At 33.6% G+C, this 22964-nt stretch overlaps 1 long non-coding RNA gene across 17 annotated transcripts; it reads left to right on the top strand.

Annotated features, from left to right (window-relative positions):
• Positions 1-431: 431 nt before the first annotated feature.
• LOC110874067 lies at positions 432-5136 on the top strand. 17 transcript variants are annotated; one of them, XR_002555618.2, is made up of 11 exons: positions 434-805; positions 1449-1548; positions 1975-2035; positions 2313-2790; positions 2869-3056; positions 3189-3282; positions 3536-3673; positions 3803-3949; positions 4093-4666; positions 4749-4800; positions 4881-5136. It is a non-coding gene; the product is annotated as an uncharacterized LOC110874067 (long non-coding RNA). The 17 variants fall into 17 exon arrangements; XR_002555640.2 differs by having other exon boundaries at positions 436-805; positions 4093-4136; XR_004892711.1 differs by having other exon boundaries at positions 436-805; positions 4093-4136; positions 4596-4666; positions 4749-5136.
• Positions 5137-22964: the final 17828 nt, after the last annotated feature.

The following is a 22964-nucleotide window of genomic DNA, read 5'->3' as shown; positions in this document are numbered from 1 at the left end:
TTTCGATTCATAGCGCCCCGCGTATTGGTGTGCCCGACGTTTTGCCGGCGCCATACTTGGGCATACCGCCCCACTACGCATTACCTTAGCTAGTCAAAATTTCATAAAATTGGTCAAATGTCATTCATAAAACGGCCGCAAACACAATAGTTCGGTAATAAAAAGCTATACTTAATTTATAATTTATGAGTAGCAAGCATGAATAAACAATAAATGACTAATTGCATAAACTGAATCTACTATCTATTATATATAATAAACATGATAAATAAGGGCTGATGTGTCATGATATGAGGGCTTGGAAAATGATGTAGCATCACCTTAGGCATTCTAGAAATTGGTTTTGGCTCCAAAATTTCGAGTCTTTTTTTTTCTTCATATGGGTATACACGGGATCCGGATTTTGACCCGGGTATATATTGTTTCTAAATTTTCTTTTCATTCAAGAACACTACAGAACTCTTCTCTGTATCTTCCCTCTCAAAACCCTAGCGCAGCCATGTCTGAAGTGGAGGTTGCTTGAAGCGGATTTTACGGCGGCGGATAAACACTAATCAAATGATTCTTCTTCCTCCGATTATACCTTAATCAAATGATTTCTTCATTCGCCTCTCCAAGCTCTGAAACCCTAGATTCACAACTTCTATTTTGATTGAATAGGGGTGTTTTGATGTTTATTTGAGTGTTCTATTTGAAGGGATCTTAATGGGTTATCCTTGGAAGGAGTATTGGTACCTGAGATAGGGAACCTCACACATTTGAGACGCCTATGAGTGCTACACAGACTTCAATTTTTCTGAGTTTGGTAATATAGTTTTTTTGCTTTGAAATGGTATTATGTGGTTTCTCTTTAAAATAAAACTTGCTATAATGCTATAGAGCCTCTTCTACAGTAGATGTAGTTTGAAAAAAAGTTCAATTTTTGAGGGAATTATAAAAGTTCATTTTTTGAGGGAATTATGTTATGTAATATGTTGTTGAGATTATTGTGCCAGTTTTATTAAACGGGTCAAATGAGAATTAGTTTTATTAAACGGTTCGGTTTTATTAGGTTGGTCAGATTTGATAAACGAGTCTATTTGTTTTAAATTTTGTGTAATAGATGAATTTAAAAAAGAACTGCCCCATTCACATTTAAATAGCATCGGTTTTGCATTGATTAGTATTTATAGGTATAACCTTATGAATGGTTTATTCTCTTTTCTCATTGTGCTTTTTCTTTTGCATGGTGCTTTTACTGTAGTTTTACCCATAGGCCATGAAGATATATTCCTTGCTTTCCTACTTGGTACCAAATGCTTATCCTTAAGTTCCTCCATATGTATGCATTTGTTTTCTGATCTTCGTGTTGAGTCATTTTCGTTCTGCAAGATATTGTTTAAATCATTTAAAACTTATATAGCTCTTAAATGTACACATTTGTTGAATGCCTTTTTTGTTAACTACAGGTGGTTGCTACAACATGAAAGATGGCTTGTGAAATGGTCCTGATGAGTTTTGTGGCAATTGAAACCTTTGCTTGGGATCTGGGAGGAGTTTACCAATCTGGTAGTTGGTTTTCTTGACTAACTATAATGACACCCCTGATATGCTAATCTCTCTTGGTTAATTTATACAATTCTCTCATTTTGTTCATCTTTGATTGGATTATTATTTTTTTTTTAATTTTTGTGTGTATTGTCAAAGCATTTTTAAGAGTCGCAAGCAGGTGGATCGAATAATCCGTGAGATTATTGTGCCAGTTTTATTAAACGGGTCAAACGAGAATTAGTTTTATTAAATAATTCAGTTTAATTAGTTTGGTCAGATTTGATAAACGAGTCTGTTTGTTTTAAATTTTGTGTAATATATGAATTTAAAAAAGAATTGCCCCATTCCCATTTAAATAGCATCAGTTTTGCATTGATTAGTATTTATAGGTATAACCTTATAAATGGTTTATTCTCTTTTCTCATTGTTCTTTTTCTTTTGCAGGGTGCCTTTACTGTAGTTTTACCCATAGGACATGAAGATGTATTCCTTGCTTTCTTACTTGGTACCAAATGCTTATCCTTAATTTCCTCCATATGTATGCATTTGTTTTCTGATCTTCGTGTTGAGTCATGTTTCATTCTACAAGATATTGTTTAAAAAATTTAAAACTTATATTTATGCTTTAATCCATATCTTTCGGTTATATTTATGCTTTTTCATAGTATACTCGATGTTAAGGGTATTCTTTTTTATATTCTTTTTTAGATTCTTTCTTGTGGAATACAAAAACAGCTGTTGGGTTTCTAATCTCTCTCTAATATCTTTATTTTTTTTTTCAGTTTTCACTTGAATCATTGAAGATTGGAAAATTTGTTGGGTGATGTCAAATGCCAGAAAAGGAGGTGTTATAACAAACGTAGAAATCTATACAACTTCGACTTGTATGAGGTAGTTTAACTCACTAATTAAGGTTACTAATGAATGGGTTCCAAATATTGTTTCATGATGAATGGTGAGTTTAAGGTTTTCGATAATCCTTCATGGCGATTTTGAAAGCCAGCTGTTACCATAAAGAAGGGCGTCATGGCGATTGCGAATACGGTGGCAACACTTATATGTTGTTTGGAGTAGTGCAAATTTTAATGTCACATACATATACTGGATTTCTATAGCATGGTTTTGGTGTCGGTTGTTGCGGCCATAATGTCGTTTTGTTACTCTTCTATTGGATGAAAAATATTGGCAACTCGACTAATTCATCGAACCCCCTCATTTCTTGGAGGAGTTCTTTGTGCAAAGGCCTCGATGCTGTTTCACGTGAGTGTTGTATGGATTTTGTAGTGATAAAAATTTGAATAATGTCCGACTCTTGATGTTTCTTCTTTTCTTTGGTAGAATGTACCTCCGGCTGTGTTGGTCCGTTTCTACGAGAGCATCGATCAGAATGGGCCGATTTTAATGTTGATGCTTACTCAGCTGCTTCGGTAAAAGCTAGCCCATATGGATATCAAGGGACACGGCCCACGAGGTTTACAGGTAGCCAGATCATCATGCCACTTGGCCTGACAATTGAACATGAAGAGGTACCGTTTTACACATCTTAACCATTTTCTTAATTTATGGAATATTTTGTAATCTAAATAACCCTTTATATAAATTTGGTGAAATTGTCATATGAGACACCCAAATGTTGAGTTTAATTGATCTATGTACAGATGCTTGAAGTTATTAGACTCGAAGGTCACGCAGTTGGTCAAGAAGATCCTTTTGTGTCGAGGGATATTCATCTCTTATATTCATCTCTTACAGGTGCTTAATCAGCTTCTTTTAAATTCATTAAAACTAGACAAGGTTGCAATTTTGACCCGTTTACTTATTAGCGGGTCGAATATCTCACATGTGTGAAAATAAAATTAGCTAAAAGTGGAACTGGCCAAACAGGTTGAAAAGTCGACCTAAGTGTATTTTTTTAATGCATGCAGCCTCTTAAATCTGTCTGCTCAAATATTTAAATTGTTACAGTAATAGTATGGTTACTCAATAGTGTAATTATTTTCTGTAGTTATGCAGCGGAATCGATGAGAATGCAGTGGGTCGAGTGTTGGATAAATATTTTCTATCCCCAAACCCAAAGCATCGTGAATCCTACATCTCTCTATTGCTTCTCTTTTCAGTTGTGTCTGCCAAAGTCTTTTTCAAGGTAATTTGCAGCTTCTTCCGAATCCAGCAATCTGTTAAGCATATGAGCAGAAGCTTGATTGTGGTGGTGGCTATGTGAGATGGCGTATGTGCAGTTATAACCCGTTACATTGACTCACTGTTTTTCCAGGCCTAAGTGCAAACATGATATTCATCCAATTGGCATTATTTGGGATTTGGTGATGTTATGCCAAGAAGTTAGATGAATCGTTTTTTGGACTCTAAATGAGGCCCCAACTTTGATTACGAATCACTCTCTGATGCAAGTATAGGCCAGGTGAGTGAAACTCTAAAATTAAATTTTTTATTGTTTTGTTTCACATTTTGGTTGTCGTTTGTTCACCGGTTCTATTGGTGATCATCTAAATGTTATGTAGCTTATGTATTGTTGGTTTATAATTCTCTCTTTGTTTATTTTAGATCAGAACTGCTGCATATCCTTGCATATTAAACGGGTCAAAGAGGTTAGAATTTTTTACATGGGTCAACTTTCAGTAGAGTACATAAAATTTCATTAAATGTATTTAATTGGTCAACTTTATAGAACAGGTCAAAAGATTCTCATAATTTTGATAAATAGATGTCCACACTTTTGACATATTTCAATCATTTTAGTCTTATACCGAAAAAATGGTTTTTGTTTTTCTCATGTAAATCGTTAAATCTACAGGATTTTTTGTCAAATTTTTTCTGATATTTTTACCTTTTTTTGCCGCATAAAGCTACTTTTAAGTTACAGTTTGGATCACATGTAAAAAACAATTACATGTTAGTGTGTTACAATCATTTCCTCCTATTTTAGCTTATGGATTTTGGTGTAATGCTCTAAGTGTCGTTTTATCTAGGTTTCTAATCTTAGGAAGAGCCTAAACTTAGTAAACTCAGTAGTTTTGGTGTAATGCTTTAAGCGTCTTTTTATCTAGGTTTCTGATCTTAGGAAGAGACTAAACTCAGTAAACTCAGAAGTGGATCAGGCACCTTCTACATGTTGAATGTTAGTTGTTATATCATGGTTTATACTAGAATGATGTTTGTCACTGAATAGGTATCTCAATAATTTGGTTTCTCAATATCAGGAGTCTCAGATGTTTATGTCATGTGGTATTGTCTTTTATGGGGCTCTATGAGGTATGGACTTTAGTCTAATAAAAACCACCATTTATTTCCATCATGAAGCTAATTCTTCTCTTGTATTTATAAATTTGTAGTGGACTTTCACCCGCGCAGGATGTGTTAACTTCTAATGCATATATCAAAATATGTGATGCATGTGGGATTTGGAAATAATATTAGGGGTTCTGGGGTAGACAGTGAATGTATAAGGCTTACTTCTTTGTAATTTTGGTTACATTGACCTATAGTTTAGTGTAGAAATAGAATTATTGATTTGTATACCTTAAAATCAACCTGTAAAAGTAAGCTCTCTTATTTTTGGGTTTTTTAATTTTATACTTGATTACAATATTATGGGCTTGGGTACAAAGTTTTTTATATTAAAAGAAGTTTACAACATAATATGCGCTGAAGCCAAGTCAGTATTACTCTTCATGCAATATTTAACTCATAGGCGTGGTTTGATTTTAATTTTAAATAGAAATGAATCGGTGTGTGTTGAAATTTTTTATTAATGTAATTTAAATTTTCCTACCCGGGTGATAACCTAGTAGAGCATATACACATTCAATTTTAACAAATTATACCTCATTTACACATAAATTAAGTCAAAAGAGTTACGAGTGTGCAAAAAGAATACATGGAATCAGTGACGTCTGTGAAGAGAGCAACTAATAAAGTGAATTCAGATAGCTCGTAAACCTTCATAGTTGCAAATGAAATAGGATAAAAGCTTTATTTTTCATCATAGGCGGACATACGTTGAAGAGTACGGGTTCTCATAAACTCATTCGGTTTCTTATAATTATTGAAAATTTATATAGAAAATATAAAGTGAACCCATAAATAAATTATGAGGTGTACCTATAACAAAAAAAAAATCTCAAATCGTCCACTTGTTTTGCGCTCTCTTTGTAAAGGTAAGCTCTTGATTTCGATTCCTCTCCATGGCGTCTTTTTCTAATATTTTAATTACCCTTAGCAACTTAAAAGAACCTGCTGAAGGGGTATGGTCTCAGATCTCGCATCAGCATGACCGCGAGTGACCATTACCCTTATCAAAAACCCCCACTAGCAAGAACTTATCTATGTCCGTGCGGGCATGCGCGAACACAGAGGTCGAATCCAATCTGTCAAGTGATGAGAAAATAAAGATAGGCATAAGCGATGCGGCCTGGCACCGCATCCTATGAATATCTCCTTACCTAGTGTATGAAAATGGGTGTGCACATATCGATGCGGCCTCGCACCGCATCCTGTGAACATTTTCATCAATACAAGGGATCTGGACAACAGCAACAGTCACCACAAGTGGCGATGCGGCCTGGCACCGCGTCCCGCAAACTTAGCCAGAGTGAGAACGCGGAAACAACAGTGGTTACCGCAGGCAGCGATGCGGCGCAGCACCGCATCCTGCCCACGAGGTAAGTGGGACTGACATCACAGAGCAAGTGGCACCAATGACAGTCGCCTGTCAGCCCATACGTAAGCAACAGACTGACACCGCCGTAGGACGTGGCTTTATCTCGACAGCCGACAAGCCTAACACACCTGCATAAGGGCGGCGCGTCGTCAGTCTGTCAACTCAACCACCTCCTTCACTCCTCGGCTATAAATACCAACCCTAAACCAGGTTTGAGGTATCTCTTCACAACTCTCTCACTACTACTACTATCACACTTTGCTTCCTAAGCAAATTACTGATTCTCACGCCGGAGAGTGGTAACAAGGAGCACCCCCCACCCCATCCTCCTTGTTACGAGTCACGGCTTGTTTCCTTGTGCAGGAGATCAACCAGCGGATGATTTAGCCAGCGATTATCGGGAGGAAGGGATTAACCCTTCTTGACGAGACCAGTAAATTAACCTCCCTGGGTTAACCACTGTTTCATCACCTGCCTTCCAAACTCAAATTCCGACAATAAGTTATTGATTTTTAAAGCTCCATTGTTTCAGGTATGTAATAATTGAAAACAATTGTATATTTTGTTTTGATTTGTGTGGTAATTAACGTTATTTCAATATTGGTAGATTTTTCTGTTTGTTTTGCTTAGAGTTTAATAGTTGGAATGTGGGTTTTAGAATTCTTGGATTTAAAAGGTGTATATTTGAAGATTAGAATAGAAGTGTGAGGTTCATTGGGGAACACTAAAAAAGTGGGGAACAGTGGGGAACCGACTCAAACGAACTCCGATTGGACTCATTCCAGCGGCGTTGGAACCGTCTCGTCGAACCCTAACTAGGATCTCTTAACCCTAAACCCTAAATCATAACCCCTAAACCCTAAATATATTAGGGTTTAGCTTTAGGGTTTAGCATTAGGGTTTAGCTTTAGGGTTTAGTTTTAGGGTTTAGGATTTAGTTTTAGGGTTTAGGGCTTAGCTTCAGGTTTAGCCTTGGGGGTTTAGCTTTTAGGTTTATATTTTAGATTTTACGGTTTAGCTTAGGTTTTAGCCTTATTTTTTAGCTTTAGGGTTTAGAGTTTAGGAGTTGGGATTTAGGGTTAAGAGATCTTAGTTAGGGTTCGACGAGCCGGTTCCAACGCCGCTGGAATGAGTCCAATCGGAGTTCGTTTGAGTCGGTTCCCCGCTGTTCCCCACTTTTTTAGTGTTCCCCAATGAACCTTCCCCTAGAATACAAAACTACAATCATTTATTTGTGTTTTCTACTTTAATATGTTTGCTTGATTGGACCTACCCGTATACAGTTTAATCTCTATGATGTTTGGTTTTTTATTTATTTATTTTTTCTATAATTCACTTCTGATGAACAAAGGTTGATTGTCCCTGTGTTCAGTTTAATCCCTTCAATCTCTAATATGTTTGTTTTTGTTTTTTTGTTTTTTTTTGTCTGTATAATTCACCTCTAAATGGTTGAGTTCCCCTTTGTTTTGGTTTAAACCCTTCATTAATAGGCTATTGATTTTTAAAGCGCCATTGTTTCAGACCTGGCATGACGAAGCTCCCCCCTCCAGCATCTCCTTCGCGAATTAGAACCGAGCATCCGACACCACTCACATTTGAGATAAACTTTTTATTTATTAACATTTGATTGTGAGAAATTTGACCCGACCCGACCCGACCCAAAAATTTTAGCGATTGGTTGTAAAAGTTCTGACTATCAAAAAAAGTGAACCCACAGGGAAAAATCCTGGATCCCCACTGGTTTACATAGATTGATGGTTGTGATAGAAGATAAATAGAGATTGATGCCTACTATAGAAGATAATTGGTGGTGATATTAGTGGTGGGTAGGGCTGTAAACGAACCGCACGTTCAGCGAACAGTTCGTGAACCGTTCGGCGGGAAGTTCGTTTATGTTCGTTCGTTTAATAAACAAACGAACATGAACAAGAAATTTCATTCGATTAGTTAAATGAATGAACATGAAAAGAGGTCTCGTTCGTTCGATTGTGTTCGTGAACGTTCGGTAAGGTGTTCGTGAACTTGTTCGTGAACATTCGTTGATTTGCGTTCGCTTATGTTCGTATGTTTGTGTTTTAATTGAAGATCTTTGTACTTCTTATATTTTATTTGTACTTTTAATATTATTAAACTTTTATTTATTTTATTTCCCTAACAATTAAACTAGGAAACCCACTTTCACCTTGTTTATGCATCATTTCCCTTTTATTTCTCATTATTTACATCCACAAATACAATCGACCTCCGATCCACAATAAGGGATTCAAGTTCGAGTGCTACTCTGGGCCATCTATCTTTATCCTTCGTCGCGTTCAATTTATTTGTGTTCGTTTGTGTTCGTGAACCGTTCGCGAACACGCTCATTTCCTTAATGAACGAACACGAACATAAAATCTCGTTCGGTAAGTGTTCATGAACCGTTCGTGAACACATTTATTTCCTTAACGAACGAACACGAACAAGGCCTTGTTCGTGTTCATTCGGTTCGTTTACAGCCCTATTGGTGGGTGGTGGTGATGATGATAGTGGTGGTGGGTGATGATGGGGATGATTGTGGTGGGCGGTGGTGGCAGGTGATGATGATGGTGGTGGTGGGTGGTCGTTTTTAAAGAGAGATGAAACTTGTAATTTTATATATGACTAGGGGTAAATATCAATGTTGTAAAAATTAGGACTAGGCGGTGATTAGTCAGCGATTAATCGCTAGTCGGCCAGTAACTGAGTAATTTTTCATTAATCAGTCTATTAATCGCTAGTCGGGCCTAGTCGGCCAGCCACAAATCGGCGATTGCGGCCAAATTCCGGCAAAAAACTTGTATATTCCGGCCAAAACCTCTAAATTCCGGCCAGATATATATTTCTTTTAATGTTTAAGTTACTAGATTGTTGTCATAGGCCGCGCGTTGCGGCGGCGACGACTTAGTTTATAGCTGCTGGCACGTTATGTGATGCGTTAATCATATCAAAGTTGATTCATTTGGTGAGGGTTCCACATAACCACTACATCATCCTTACATTTGAATCAAGACCTAACGACGTCAAAACGTACAGTAATTCGAATTTATTCCGTCGAATTTTTCTTTTAACTCAAATAATGAAAATACAGGTTAGAAAGTGGATAGTTGTAACAACACATACATAAAAATATCCACATAAAAACGTAGTTTTTTTTCTTTTAACTCAAATAATGAAAATACATGTACATAAAAATATCCACATGTATACCTACATATATTCATCTATATATATTCAGAATGAGTTCAGCAAATTCATTCATAGCTACGTATATTTATCATGTAACGTATACCGGGAACAAAAGGAAATAAAAAACGAAACGAAAAGAAAATAGAAAAGGAAAAAAGTATGAGAACATTTGCTAAATGAAAAAAAGGGACAATGTAATAGAAAAAAAAGGAAAAGTTTTAGACACCTACTAAATGGAAAAAATATCATGAAAATGGAGTGGGAGAGAATCAAACCTACCAATTTATCTAGCTGTACTTTTGTTACAAACCTTCTAGCCACTGTAATATATATTAATGAATCGGTCAGTGGCTTTGATGTTACAATCACCGACCATTCTTTTTAAGATTATATAAATTATATTTAATAGTAAGGGTAGTTTTGTCATTTCACATCCACTTAGCTGAGAAAACTAACCTTGATACACTCCAGGGACTATCTGAGTAACAAACCGTCAAATCATAGGGAGCACCAGTGTAATTTCCTAAAGTTGGGGACTATAGGTGGTATTTTACAAAACCACATGGACTAGCTGTACATTTTACTCGTATCAATAAGCTTCTTGAAAATTTCATATGTTTGTTAAGATTCGGGTAACTAGACCCTAATCCTAAAATAAACTCGAGTTATCTATATTTCTTATGGTGTCAAATATAGGGTGTGCATTGTTTAAATCGAACCGATACATATTTGGTTTCAGTAAAAACCGATATGGATTTTTTGTTTTCGGTTTTAGCAATGTGAATGAAGATCGAATTGAATAAACTGAATATAAAATAATGACTATTTAAGTGTTGTCATTTAGGTCAATTCAAATACAACTTTAGCCTAACCTAATCCAATATATATATATATATATATATTCGGTCGAAAACCAAACCCAATTCAAATTCAGTTTTCGGTTCGGTTTTGGTTTTCAATACTAAATAAACGAAAGAAATGTTTGGGCCGGGGATCTTGTTGTGTTATATGACCCTTTGTGCAACTCGCCCCTCGACTGTTGAATAATGTCTAAGTCAACCTTCCAGTTAGTGTCCTTTGACAAAAGCAGTAAAAGTGTACAAACGACATAGAAAGCCAATTGTCGAATACCCAACTCCCGGATGACGTTAGATGGATCTTCGTTGACGTCAAGAGCTTTTATCTCCGTTACTACAAAAGAACAAACCGTTAGCCTCGCCACGGGGGACCCCGGAGGGGGGATCCGTGACCAAGCTCCGGCGTGAGAGTAAGTAAACTTGCCGGAAAGATAAAGGAGTTTATTCCGATGAGTGAGTCACCGGAGTATTTCCTCATAGGTGTGAATCAAGTGAACGAAATGCATGTGTGCAATAAATAAGAATGTTGGTCGGAATAAATGTAGGAGTAATAAATGAGGGTGAAGTGAATGAGATAACTCCGGAGATCATACCTGCCTTTGTTACCGTCTTCCCTCTTATATAAGCCCCAGGCCTTATTGTATGTGCAAGATATTTGTTGAGATAATCCAACGGGTTTAGGAAGACCTCGAGGGGCTCAGACACGTGTCTGACCCCTAACGGTGTAACATCCGTCAAAAATGGATTTCCAAAAATCCGACCCATTTTGAAATACGGATCCTAAACTTTAAACCTCGGAAAAATTTTCGCGAAATAAATAATCGTTGATAGGATATCGTTAATTTAATCCGTTTATAAAAAATGGTTATTTATTTCTTCTTATTTTTTTATTTAACCCTACAATTTAAAAGTTTTATTCTTTTTATAAAAATATATATATATATATATATATATATATATATATATATATATAATCTAGTTAGCCTCGTTAAAGTTTCAAAGTTAGTTTAAATCAACCTAGTTAGTAACCAAGTTAATCATCTAGTTATTTGGTTAAAGGGCATAAGTGCAATTAATTAAAAGTTGTTTCTATAGATCATTAAAAAAAATAAAAATAAATAAATAAAACTAATTTCTTTCAAACAAATTGCCGCCAAACAAAAGTCAGCGAACATCATTGTATTTCTTTTTTTTCACTATTTGATTGAACGTAATACGTGCTTTCTTTTTTTACAAAACAATCAACCTATCTTCTAAGTGTAAATGTAAATATGCTATAATCTCTTTTCTTTTTATGTTTTGCCGCTCAAAATGATAACAGCGAGAAACAGGAAGCTTCCATTTGTCGCTGATTCCTCGGTGATCGAAACTAATTTACGCGTACAGCTCGGTTTCCTCCTTCTTTGATTGATACCTGATTACTCGGGATTGACATCCCATAATTAGCGTTCCATTTCCTTCGTGATGGTGAAACTAGACTCAATATGACACGCATACGCAACTCGTTTCCATAATATGTGAGACTTTCGAACACTATAAAACCGAACCTCCATCACTGTTAGACAACCCGCACAAAACTCACCTCTCCCTACTCATCGAACCACACACCTCACACACATTCGCAACATATTTCGCTAAACCTTACACCCTTGCCGGAGAACCGAAAGCCACCAGAGACGTATCGGGAACATGACATTACCTTCGGTGTATTACTTCCCATTGAACCGTTTACTTTTGATACTTCCCACATTAACAATTCGAATCTTTGAACTCGCCGGAGACTTTCAACAGAATCGGAAACGCACGTCGGAGCACGAGCCGGAACTTGACTCGTAAACTTCATCATTTCGGTATACCCTCTTATCTTCTGTTTACATGTTAACTCGATTTAATCTTATGCTTGTCGACTCGGATTAACCATTCAAACAAATCAGTTAGACTATTGTTTCTGGTTCGATTTGTACCATTTAAAAAAAATGAAGAAGACAATGCATGTTTGCATGTTATAAACTCACTTGTATATATTAATATCACTGAACAACAAAACTAATGTTAAGATAATGGTAGGGTATTAGAGATAATTAATGGAAAGCCATAACAGTATCGAACCCGGTCCCAACCTTTTCGCGTCGCGTGTAAAATTCTTTTTTATAAAACCAGATCATGATCTGGAACTTCAGCAATACAATCTATCTACTATAATAAAAGAAACCAATGAAAGGACACTTGTCATTATTCTAGACCATCCTTAATTGTAGATAATTATTATTTAATATTAATTAATTTAATATATGTTTCAAACATTTAAGAAATTACGAATAAAGTTTCATAAAATATCTTATTATTTATTTATATTAATTACTAAGTTAGAAATTTATCTTAATTCCTTAATTGTAGATAATTATTATTTATTTTAAATTATTAAATTTAATATATGTTTCAAACATTTAAGAAATTACTGATAAAGTTCCATAAAATATCTTATTATTTATTTATATTAATTACTAGGTAAGAAATTATATCTTAATTCTTTAATTGCAGATAATTATCATTTAATTTAAATTATTAAATTTAATATATGTTTCTAGCATTTAAGAAATCTCTCTCTTATAATAAATCAAAGGGTATTTGGCTGAGGTGTCAACACCACAAGCCACCCTCTTTGTATCTCTCCTACATGGCAATCCCACATTCAATCTTGTCCAAGTGTCATCTCCTCCTTTTTTCGGTTTTTTTAATGAATAATGATATTTGACTTTAGCAATTGTTTAAAAAAAATTACGTTAAAACCCTCTTTCTATCTCTCTCTTCCTGTAGGTATGCTGAACACACTCAATTAAACATGAAAGAGGTAATCTCTTCCTGCAGACCAGAACCACAAACAAAAAGTTAAACATGAAAGAGTAATCAGATTTCAAAATTCAAATGGATTTCAACCACCCGCCTCTAAATTCCCCCTTCATTCTCAAATGACAAAAACCCTAATCAGATTTCAAAATACACATCTCTTTCTTTCATGGTTCTCTTTCATCTCCCTATCTTTCCCTGCTCCAGTCTCAAATCGCTACATATGCTGCTCAACCGCCATCGTTTTACGCACGAATCTGGGCGCCGGAAAGTTCGGTACGTCGGAGCAGGATTTCAAAGAGATCTGCGAAACATTCTATCAATACCGCAGGAAACGAGCCGAGCCGCGCCGGGTTTTAGAAGAAATAGAGACCACAACTGAGCAAACGACGTCGTCTGGGACCAATAGTTATGCTGAAGTTGTTTGTTGATGAAGAAGATGATGTGAAGAAAGACCCAAATGTGTCGTACAGTATTGGGCCCAAGATCTCAGATTGGGATGAACAGAGAGGTGAATGGTTGAAAAAAAAAACCCTAATTTTAATAATTATGTTAATGGGAATAAGCCTAGGGTTTTGTTGGTTACTGGGTCTTCACCAAAGCCTTGTGAGAATCCTGTTGGTGATCATTATTTGTTGAAGAGTATAAAGAATAAGATTGATTATTGTAGGATACATGGGATTGAGATATTTTATAATATGGCTTTGCTTGATGCTGAAATGGCTGGTTTTTGGGCGAATTGCCGTTGATTAGGAAACTGTTGTTGAGTCGTCCTGAGGTTGAGTTTTTGTTATCTGATTCTTTCTCCAAGCCATTTGGTTCCTAATCGTTCCAATACAAGGTAAGATTATCCAGACTTCATCTTATTCATTTTGTTCTTAGATTGAATCTATGGTTTTTGCGTTTTTCTTTAAGATTACTCATATAAATTGTCTTTTATTGTGATATTCTTATGCTTTGATTTTTTTTTTCATTCTTGGTTGTTGAACAAAATGTTGGGGTTCTGTATTCTTTTATTTGATATTTGTTTTATTAACATTACATATTAGTCTGTATTTAATATTTATTTAATGAATGCAAATTCCATGTTGCCATGTCTTTTAGCTGCTTGATTTTGTGGTTGTTGATAAATAGAATTTAGGAATAAAAAAAAACTCCTTTGCAGTATCCGTTGTGAATTAGCTGATAGGAATTAATCATTTTTTTGGAGATTTAATGCAACCAAAATGAACAATATGTTATTTTACTATATAATATATAATACTAATAATAATAAGTATCTTTATTGTTAATGGGTGGTGTAATGTAATACGTATTCTTTATCTCGGGAGTTCTTATTATTATCTAGGTACATGGTTACAATAACTGGCATAGGTGTCCGCTGGCCCAATTCTCAATGGGGATCTTTAGTATAGCATGTTAAACGGGGATCTGACCAAAATGGGCTCGGGTCAAAACCTTTTAAAAAAGGACTGACTTTAGTCTTTGAACTCTACAAATAACTATCAATAGGATAAACATTATAAAATTATTTCATTATTGATTTAGAAGATTCTTATTTAATGTTTCTAGGCTGATGTGAATATTCTTGGATCCAAGTTGGGGAGGACAAGAATATACTAAAGCATGAAACTTTGACTTCGATACTACACTCAAGCCACATGATGAGTTTGGTTTCTAAACCCAAATATGATGCCACTTGTATCTATTTAATATAATCATGGTTAGGAGTTTATTTGTTTTCAATGTGTGTTCATTGCAGTCAGTTTCAGGTGAAACAATCTCAACATGGAGCATAATTCTTGATTCACCTATGTTCGGACAGAAAAATCTGGACTTTCAAAAAAATATGTGAATTTTCATATAGATTATACTTTGTATGTACTCTTGTGGTGTCTCGCTAATACATTTTTTATGTATTGCTAATACTCTTGTGGAACTTGGGTACAGGTCCTATCACTAGCCGACTAGGCCCAAGTAACATCTCGAAATGATATGTGACAACCATTCAAGAAAATTTCATTTTTGGTTTACTTGATGCATCCATGGTTAAAATTTAAGGAAGTCGCTCGTGTGTCCAATGCGTATGATACGCTTTCTCATCGCATTTTCAGGTTACGTCTTTCACATTCTTTTTTTTTTCTTTTCTTCGTAACCTTCAACTGTATCTGCAATTTTGAATTTTCACATATGATTGATGATTTTCAGTCTACTCGTGTTTTGCTTAACCAGTTATTAAGGATATTTGACACCACACACTCGTGATTGCCTTGCATGTTGTTTTAGAGGAAATTTGATTGTAGCTACCAGTTTTTGTCTTACAGCTTCCAATGACTGAAGCCAAAAGGAAAACAAAGTTTATAAATTGAATATCTTAGTTAGTGTGTTCATTTCTACTTGCAATTGGACGGACGGGTACTTGACATGTATGCTATTGATCATAGTTTGTTTACTAGAAACCTCATGCATAATATTGGATTTCGCTTCCTGTGTTTTCGCTTCGCAGCAGTGTTAATTTTACCGAAAATTCCTTTTTTTTGTAGTGTATAACATTGGATTTTTCGTTATGCAGTTGATTAGAACATAGATAGAAAGAAAATTAGGTTTCCAGGGTCTTTGTTTTTAATATGCATTTCTTGCGCCAAATAACATCTAACAACTTTGTGAAAAAATAGGTCACCTGTAGAGATGAGTTGTGTTACTGTGGAATCATTGTTTCCCTTCCACACAGCCACTGCTTCTGCATTGCTCACTTCAATGCTTTCAACTGGTCCCTGTAGATATGCTTCTGCATTGCTCACTTCAATGCTTTCACTTCTCATGCTATGATTTTTTTGGTTACATGAAATTGAACTATCTATACTTGGCCATTTTGTTTCCATGCTGTGTGTAAACTTGTATTAGCATTTTTTTTAATAATTGTTTGGATTGAGGTCACATAATACACTTTTGGTAGAGTCTAAATCATGCATTATTCCATACAAGCTAAAGTGCCCCTTGGGTAAATGGATTTCTAACCCTCTCTTTAGGTTTTTGCTATTTGAATCAAGTTTTAACGCTGAATTTCAAGCGGATTTGAAGAACTTTATCTCATTGTATTGCAATTTATGTTGATAACATTTAAGTTTTTTCCCACCATGTGAATTTTCAGCTGATTGGATTTACAACGATCCACGTTTGGAGATGGGTTATGTCTCGACCCAACAGCTGATTTGGGTGATGGACTAAAATAAATGTGATTTAGAAGGTACTTTTATATCTTCCGTTTTTTGCCGTAGTTGAAGTTATCTACTTTTAATAGCATGGTTATGCGAATGATTTTTTGGTCTATTGATACTTTTTCATAAAGCGGGATGGCCATTTCATCCAACTTATTTTCATCATAGTTTTTTTTACGGTGTATTGAAATGAACCTTTTTTTAATCGACCCGTCTTGACCTGAACCCAGTATGACCCGTTTGCTTACCCAACATGACCTGTCCGTTTTCTGTTCATGACAAAGCCTTAGGGTTTCCAACTGTGTTAAGTTGTTTATGTTTCTAATCTGTGTTTAAAAAAGCGCACTTAAAGCGAGCTTTAAGCGTGAAGCGCTGAAGCGCTGGAAACATCGCTTTTTTTGGTCTGAAGCGTTACATTACGTGAAGCGCTGTGAAGCGAGCTTTAAGCGCGAAGCGATGATGGTTTGAAGCGACGCTTCAGCCCAATCAGGTCACATTTGGGCCTTTTTTTAAGCCCAATAGTCTTTAAATAGGGTTAAATGAGGCCTGTTTCTTTACCCTAAGTGTGTTTCGACTTTAATTTATGTTCTAACTATGTTTTTTATGTGTTAAGTGTGTTTTTTAATCATGTTTTTGTGTTTGTTATTGATTAACAAGTAGAATAGGTCATATTGATGTGTACAATTTGTTTTTATTTTGAACGCTTCGTATACGTGAAGCTCTCGATTCGCGCTTGAAGCTTCGCTTAAAGCTTTTGGAACCAAAACGCTTCGGAGCGCTTCGCGCTTTTTTAAACCAAGTTTCTAATGCACCTTTTTGCGAATCATATCAGCTCGCTATCTCTTTATAATGTGATGATTATTTTCTGCTCACGATTCATGGGTAATTCCTGACAATTTTACAAGCTTATTCTTGATTAATGATGAAAGACGTTTAAATGCATTTTTTCAGGTTCGTTAATTCCTGACAATTTTACAAGCTTATTCCGTTTTTAGCTTTGCTTTCTTATTATTAGCTGAGAGTTACTTTGTATGTTTTCGTTTGTTTCTGAAAATTATTAAATTAGAAAAAGATTACGAAAGTAGTTAAATTGAGAAATGCTAGGGAAGAGGTCGTTGGTTGTTGAATAAAACATAACCAATTAGATATTTCGAATCGTCAAATTTCATAATAATCGAGGGAAAACATAAAATATAGTTTTTTTTTTTTTATAAATTACTCTAAAGAATATAAACTCTTTTAACTACACGGTTATTTTCTAACCTGAAACAGGTGCACGTAGCTAGCTACCCTTGGTGCATGTTAACGTAGATTATCAACACTTGCTACAGGATATTAAAATATGTTCAATTATTCCACTAAATTCATGTAAGAGTGTTAACTTAACAATTTACTTTACAGCAACAATATTTTGGCTGCATTGTTTATATATTTTGTGATTCCTTGCTTAAACCTTTGAAATTAGACAAAAGATACAAAAACAAAACTACTAAATCTGCTAATTATACGAGGAAGCAGATTCCGTATTGATTATAACTCAATGGTTGTGTAGGGAATTGAAAAGTACTAGCTCAATCTGAAGTATACCTTTAGTCTATATGCTTTCTTGAAAATGATCCGGATAATGACTTATATGTGAGGTTGAGGCTATTCCTGCTCTCAAAAATCAAGAAAAATCATGTGTCTAATTGTGATTAGTTCTTTTGTTAATTGGATTTGTTTAATATAAAGTTCTATTCGAACGGGTCAAGTATCTTTTATTTGTCGCAAACTAACTTATGCATTTTTTTTGGTTTTGGCAAAGAAAAAAAGCAAGTCAAAATTTTTGGTTGTGTTTTATCCAAGACAGGTCAAATAAACTTTGGGTTGTGCTTTATCTCAAACGGGTCAAGTGAACTTTGAGTTTTCTTTTTTTCAAATGGGTCAGTAGGTTTGAAATTGCTACACTCTTCAAAAACTTGAATTATTTTCAAATGGGCCAGTAGATAAATTATCCATATCTATGCTGGTCATGTAAGGCCTTTTTTATGATGGTGGTGTGATGATTGATGAACTTGGTATTGCTGGTCTTTTAAGAGTTTTTTTTTTATATAAAGTTATAGTTTTTTGTAACTATGTAACTTATAGTTTATATAATTAATAAAAATTACACTATAAATGGTTCACTGGTGAACCTTACATGCTTGTGCCTTTGGTGGGTTTATTCATAAATAACAAACTATTTTGTCAGTGCTCGATCTGGTAACCCTGCTTCGCTGAGGAAATTCTCAAATGGTGGCGGTATGTGAATAATCTTAAAGTATGTGAATATTGATTCGTGCCTGACACTCTACATATTCAATTTTTTTTTTCTGTTTATGATTACAGAACGAATATGGAGATCAGAGGCTGTTCACATGTGATCGTAATCCGGATTTTGTTGATTTCTGTGATGTTAACCAGCCAGGCCATCCAGCTATCATCAAGGTACCATGTCCAACCATTACCATGTATTAGGGTTTGTGAGAATGCTCGCTACCCGGGTTATTGGTGCTCTAACAATTGTGACTATTTGTGTAGATGATAGAAGGTTATCTATTGCAAAAAAAGGTTGGTACGCATGATATCATCAAAGCCTCCACAACTTATATTTGTACGCTCAAGCTAATTTTACAGAATAAAATGCCTAATTTGTTTTGAGTTTATGAAATTAGGTTTAAAGTATATTAAAAGTTTGAGAACGATAATAGTTTGAAGAAGATGAGTGTAGAATGGTATGAATTATGGATCAAAATAAGTTTATGAAACTCTAATTATCACTAACATGAGAGGTAGATTGATATGATATATGAATAATGGATTAGAGTAATGAATAATTAGCCTACAAAGAATTTGTTAAATTTTACAAACTAAAATCCCTATTTTTCAGCTCTGTTCTTGAAGAAATCTTAAATTTTACAAACTAAAATCCCTATTAGATTAATTATTTATGTATAAAAATTTGTATCTACTAAATGCCTGTTATTGTTTGTTTGCAGGTTGATATATGTGTATTTGCTTTTGATGTCATGCTTGCTAATGGGGAACAGTAATCATCTTTGATCCTGCTCTTAGATATTTTATGAATTTTTAATTTTAATTCACTGAACTGTAAAAATGTAAAAATGATAGTGGTTAAACTTTTCACATGCACTTTTATGGCAGGCTGTTGGGTTTACTTTTGCGTCAAAGAAGAAAATGTGAGATCACTGATTTGTATATGTTTTTATAGTTCATCTAACTAGGCCTAATGCATTAGTGTTACTCTTGATTCAATATTTTACTCATAGGTATGGTTTGATTTTAATTTTAAATATAAATGAATCAGTGTGTGTTGAAATTTTTGATTAATCTAATTTAAAATTTCCTACCCGGGTGATAACCTAGAATAGATAAAAGAAACCTAAGTCTCAAGTATTACCCATGTATAAGTAACTCATACATAAGATACAAGTAATCTGTACATATTAACAAAATTGATTTGGGTCCTTTTAGAATCCAGAGTGGCAATCTTTACATATCTTAAGAATAATCGTTTTGTGTTGTATTCTTTCTTAATGAGTCAAGTGGAAAAAAATGACGCTTAAAATGAAACGGGTCGAAAGTCACCTAAAATATAACGGGTCAAGTGGAAAAAATGACGCTTAAAATTTCTTTTGTAAATATAATTTTTTTTAACACAACTCATAACCCGTGAAGCTCACGGGTATATAACCTAGTTAAGGATAAAGTTTCATAAAATATCTTATTATTTATATATACTAATTACTAAGTTATAAATTTATCTAAATTCCTTAAATGTAGATAAATATTATTTATTTTAAATTATTAAATTTAATATATGTTTCAAACATTTAAGAAATTACGGATAAAGTTCCATAAAATATCTTATTATTTATTTATATTAATTACTAGGTTAGAAGTTATATCTTAAATCCTTAATTGCAGATAATTATCATTTAATTTAAATTATTAAATTTAATATATGCTTCAAACATTTAAGAAATCACAGATAAAGTTTCCTAAAATATCTTATTATTTATTTATATTAACTATGGTGTTACACCCGCACTTCGCGGCGGGGTAACCCGATTTTTGACCCGATACAAAAGTATGTTGACACATATCTTACATCAAGTGGGAAACTCGATTAGAAGAGTATTTACAAAGTAAAAAGGTTGTCAGTGAATGTTAATCAACTTAAGTTTATAGCCACATGAAAACAAAAATAAAGACATAAAAGTTTATTAAAAGTATTTAGAAAGTTAGGAGGTTGTAAGAGTCAATGCTGAAAATTAAAGGTCATAAGTAAAAAAACAAAACCACAAAAAAGAAAGAAAAAAGATTGTGCAAGGGGTAAAAGCGTAAACTTTAAACGTTGACGAAAACTGTAAATTACAAAAGAACTTGGTATTTTAGAAACAACAAACAAAGCATAAGGGCCGAAAACGTACATTACAAGAGATGAGAAAAAATACGTAAAACAACATTGAACCAAAAAAAATCAAGGGGTAAAAACGTAAAGTTAAAAAGTTGATGAAAACCGTAAATTGCAAAAGAAGTTGATATTTAAGAAACAACACACAAAGCATAAGGGCCGAAAATGTAAATTAAGAAAAAAAAGAAAAAAAAAGAAAATTCAAATGTTGGAAAAGACAAAAAAAAAAAAAAAATTAAAAAAAATACCCCACCACCGACATAGCCTTTTTATAGTATACTAATTACTAGGTTAGAAATTATATCTTAATAATTTAATAATTGAAATAAATACCGAGCATTTTCGTAACGAGGGTGGAGGGAACGATTTTCTTGCTTAACAAATTATTTATTTATTTTGTAGCTATAAGTTTATCTAATTGACTAATTGCTAGTGGAAGGTTCAAATGAGAAGAATTTTTTTGTAAGAAGAAAAAAGAAGAAGTTTAAACCAATAAAAATGCTTCATTTTACTTCATTTAATATTTGCATTTAATTTTAATATAAGGGTATATTGGTAAACTTACATAAATCAACAATTTGTATTCTTCCTCTTTAATAACTAACTAAATTAAATTTGTAACTCCTTTTCAAAATATATACTTTTTACAAATTAAAAAAAAACAATTTAATTTAGAGTGTAGAATAAATTACTAATTGTGTAGGGTAAATTACGAGTTGTGTAAGATATATTTCGAGGTGTGTAGGATAAATTTTAGCTGTGTAGGATTAAATTCTATAATGTGTAGGGTATATGTAGAAAAATTTTGATATGTGTAGGCATTGTAAATTATATGTAAAATAATTAATGATTAATTGACTAATTAATAAAGAGAGAAAAAAATAATGATATGAGTTATAAATGAAATAGTATTTTACTAATATGCCCTTTCTTCTTTTTATTCTCACAATAAATTTCTTCTCAAATGAACCTTCCCCCTAATTGCTATATGCCTAACTGGACATTTCAACAATTTTTTTAGAACTAATAAACTAAGACAACTATTATTTAAATAAAAGTTAGGTTATTAAATGTATGTTCACATGACTGTTAAAACTCGTGAGAAAGTCGATAATACAGTTTGTCTTCTAATCGATGGTTCAAATGCTTTCATATTTATAAACTTGACGAACATCACAAGTTTTGATCATACATGACACAAAATTTTGTTTGGATATCAGAAAAGCGTCTTAAAAATATCGTTTTATAATTGTTAAATCTTCGTTATTAACTATTTGATTTTTTATTTACCTAACCCGTGTAATACACGGGGTTATAACCTAGTTATACAAATATATAAAACCAGTTTACAATTTGAATCTTTTTTTAACAAAATGTATTTAGTATTATTTCTACTTAGATTATTATTACTGTTATTATTATTATTATTATTATTATTATTATTATTATTTATTAGTGTTATTATTATTATTATTAATATTATTATTATTATTACTAATATAATTAATATTGTTAACTATATTTATTTATCATTTTATAATTATAAGATAAGTCTAATGGCTATATCATAACCTTTATCAATTAAATTTTAAACAAACCATCTACAAATTGGTTAGCGTGTAATTGGAACGTACCCTTATATATATACTAGCTCGATTAATTCATAAGCGATGCCTAACAAGATAACGAAATTCAAATCAATAAATATTAATGAGTTCACTTATTATCTACGCTCGTGTGTTATTACAAGAAAGCGCAACGCAATCAATGTAAGTATACTCGATCTCATTTTCGTTTTAAACACATTTGGGTGCAACATGTATTCCATATTCAAATTACACAACACTTGAGTCTTGTTTTTAATCACACTCTATCCACAATTAAACATGAAACAATTTGATGCTTGTTAATCTCTTATGCTATGCAAGTTGAACATGTTAATCTCAATGCCCTTGAGTCTTGGGGTATTGCGATGTTGAACGATATTTGAACGATATTTGAACGATGTTGAACGATGTTGAACGATGTTGAACGATATTTGAACGATATTTGAACGATGTTGAACGATGTTGAACGATATTGAATGGCAAAGTAGTAACATGTATCATTTTATTCATGTTGGATATGAGCACATTTAAACATTTTATTCTACTATGCTATGTATCAAACTTGTA

The sequence above is a fragment of the Helianthus annuus genome, chromosome 1 (genome assembly GCF_002127325.2).
Source record: "Helianthus annuus cultivar XRQ/B chromosome 1, HanXRQr2.0-SUNRISE, whole genome shotgun sequence".
Taxonomy (NCBI): Eukaryota; Viridiplantae; Streptophyta; class Magnoliopsida; order Asterales; family Asteraceae; genus Helianthus; species Helianthus annuus.
This window is presented reverse-complemented; position numbering and strand designations above follow the sequence as displayed.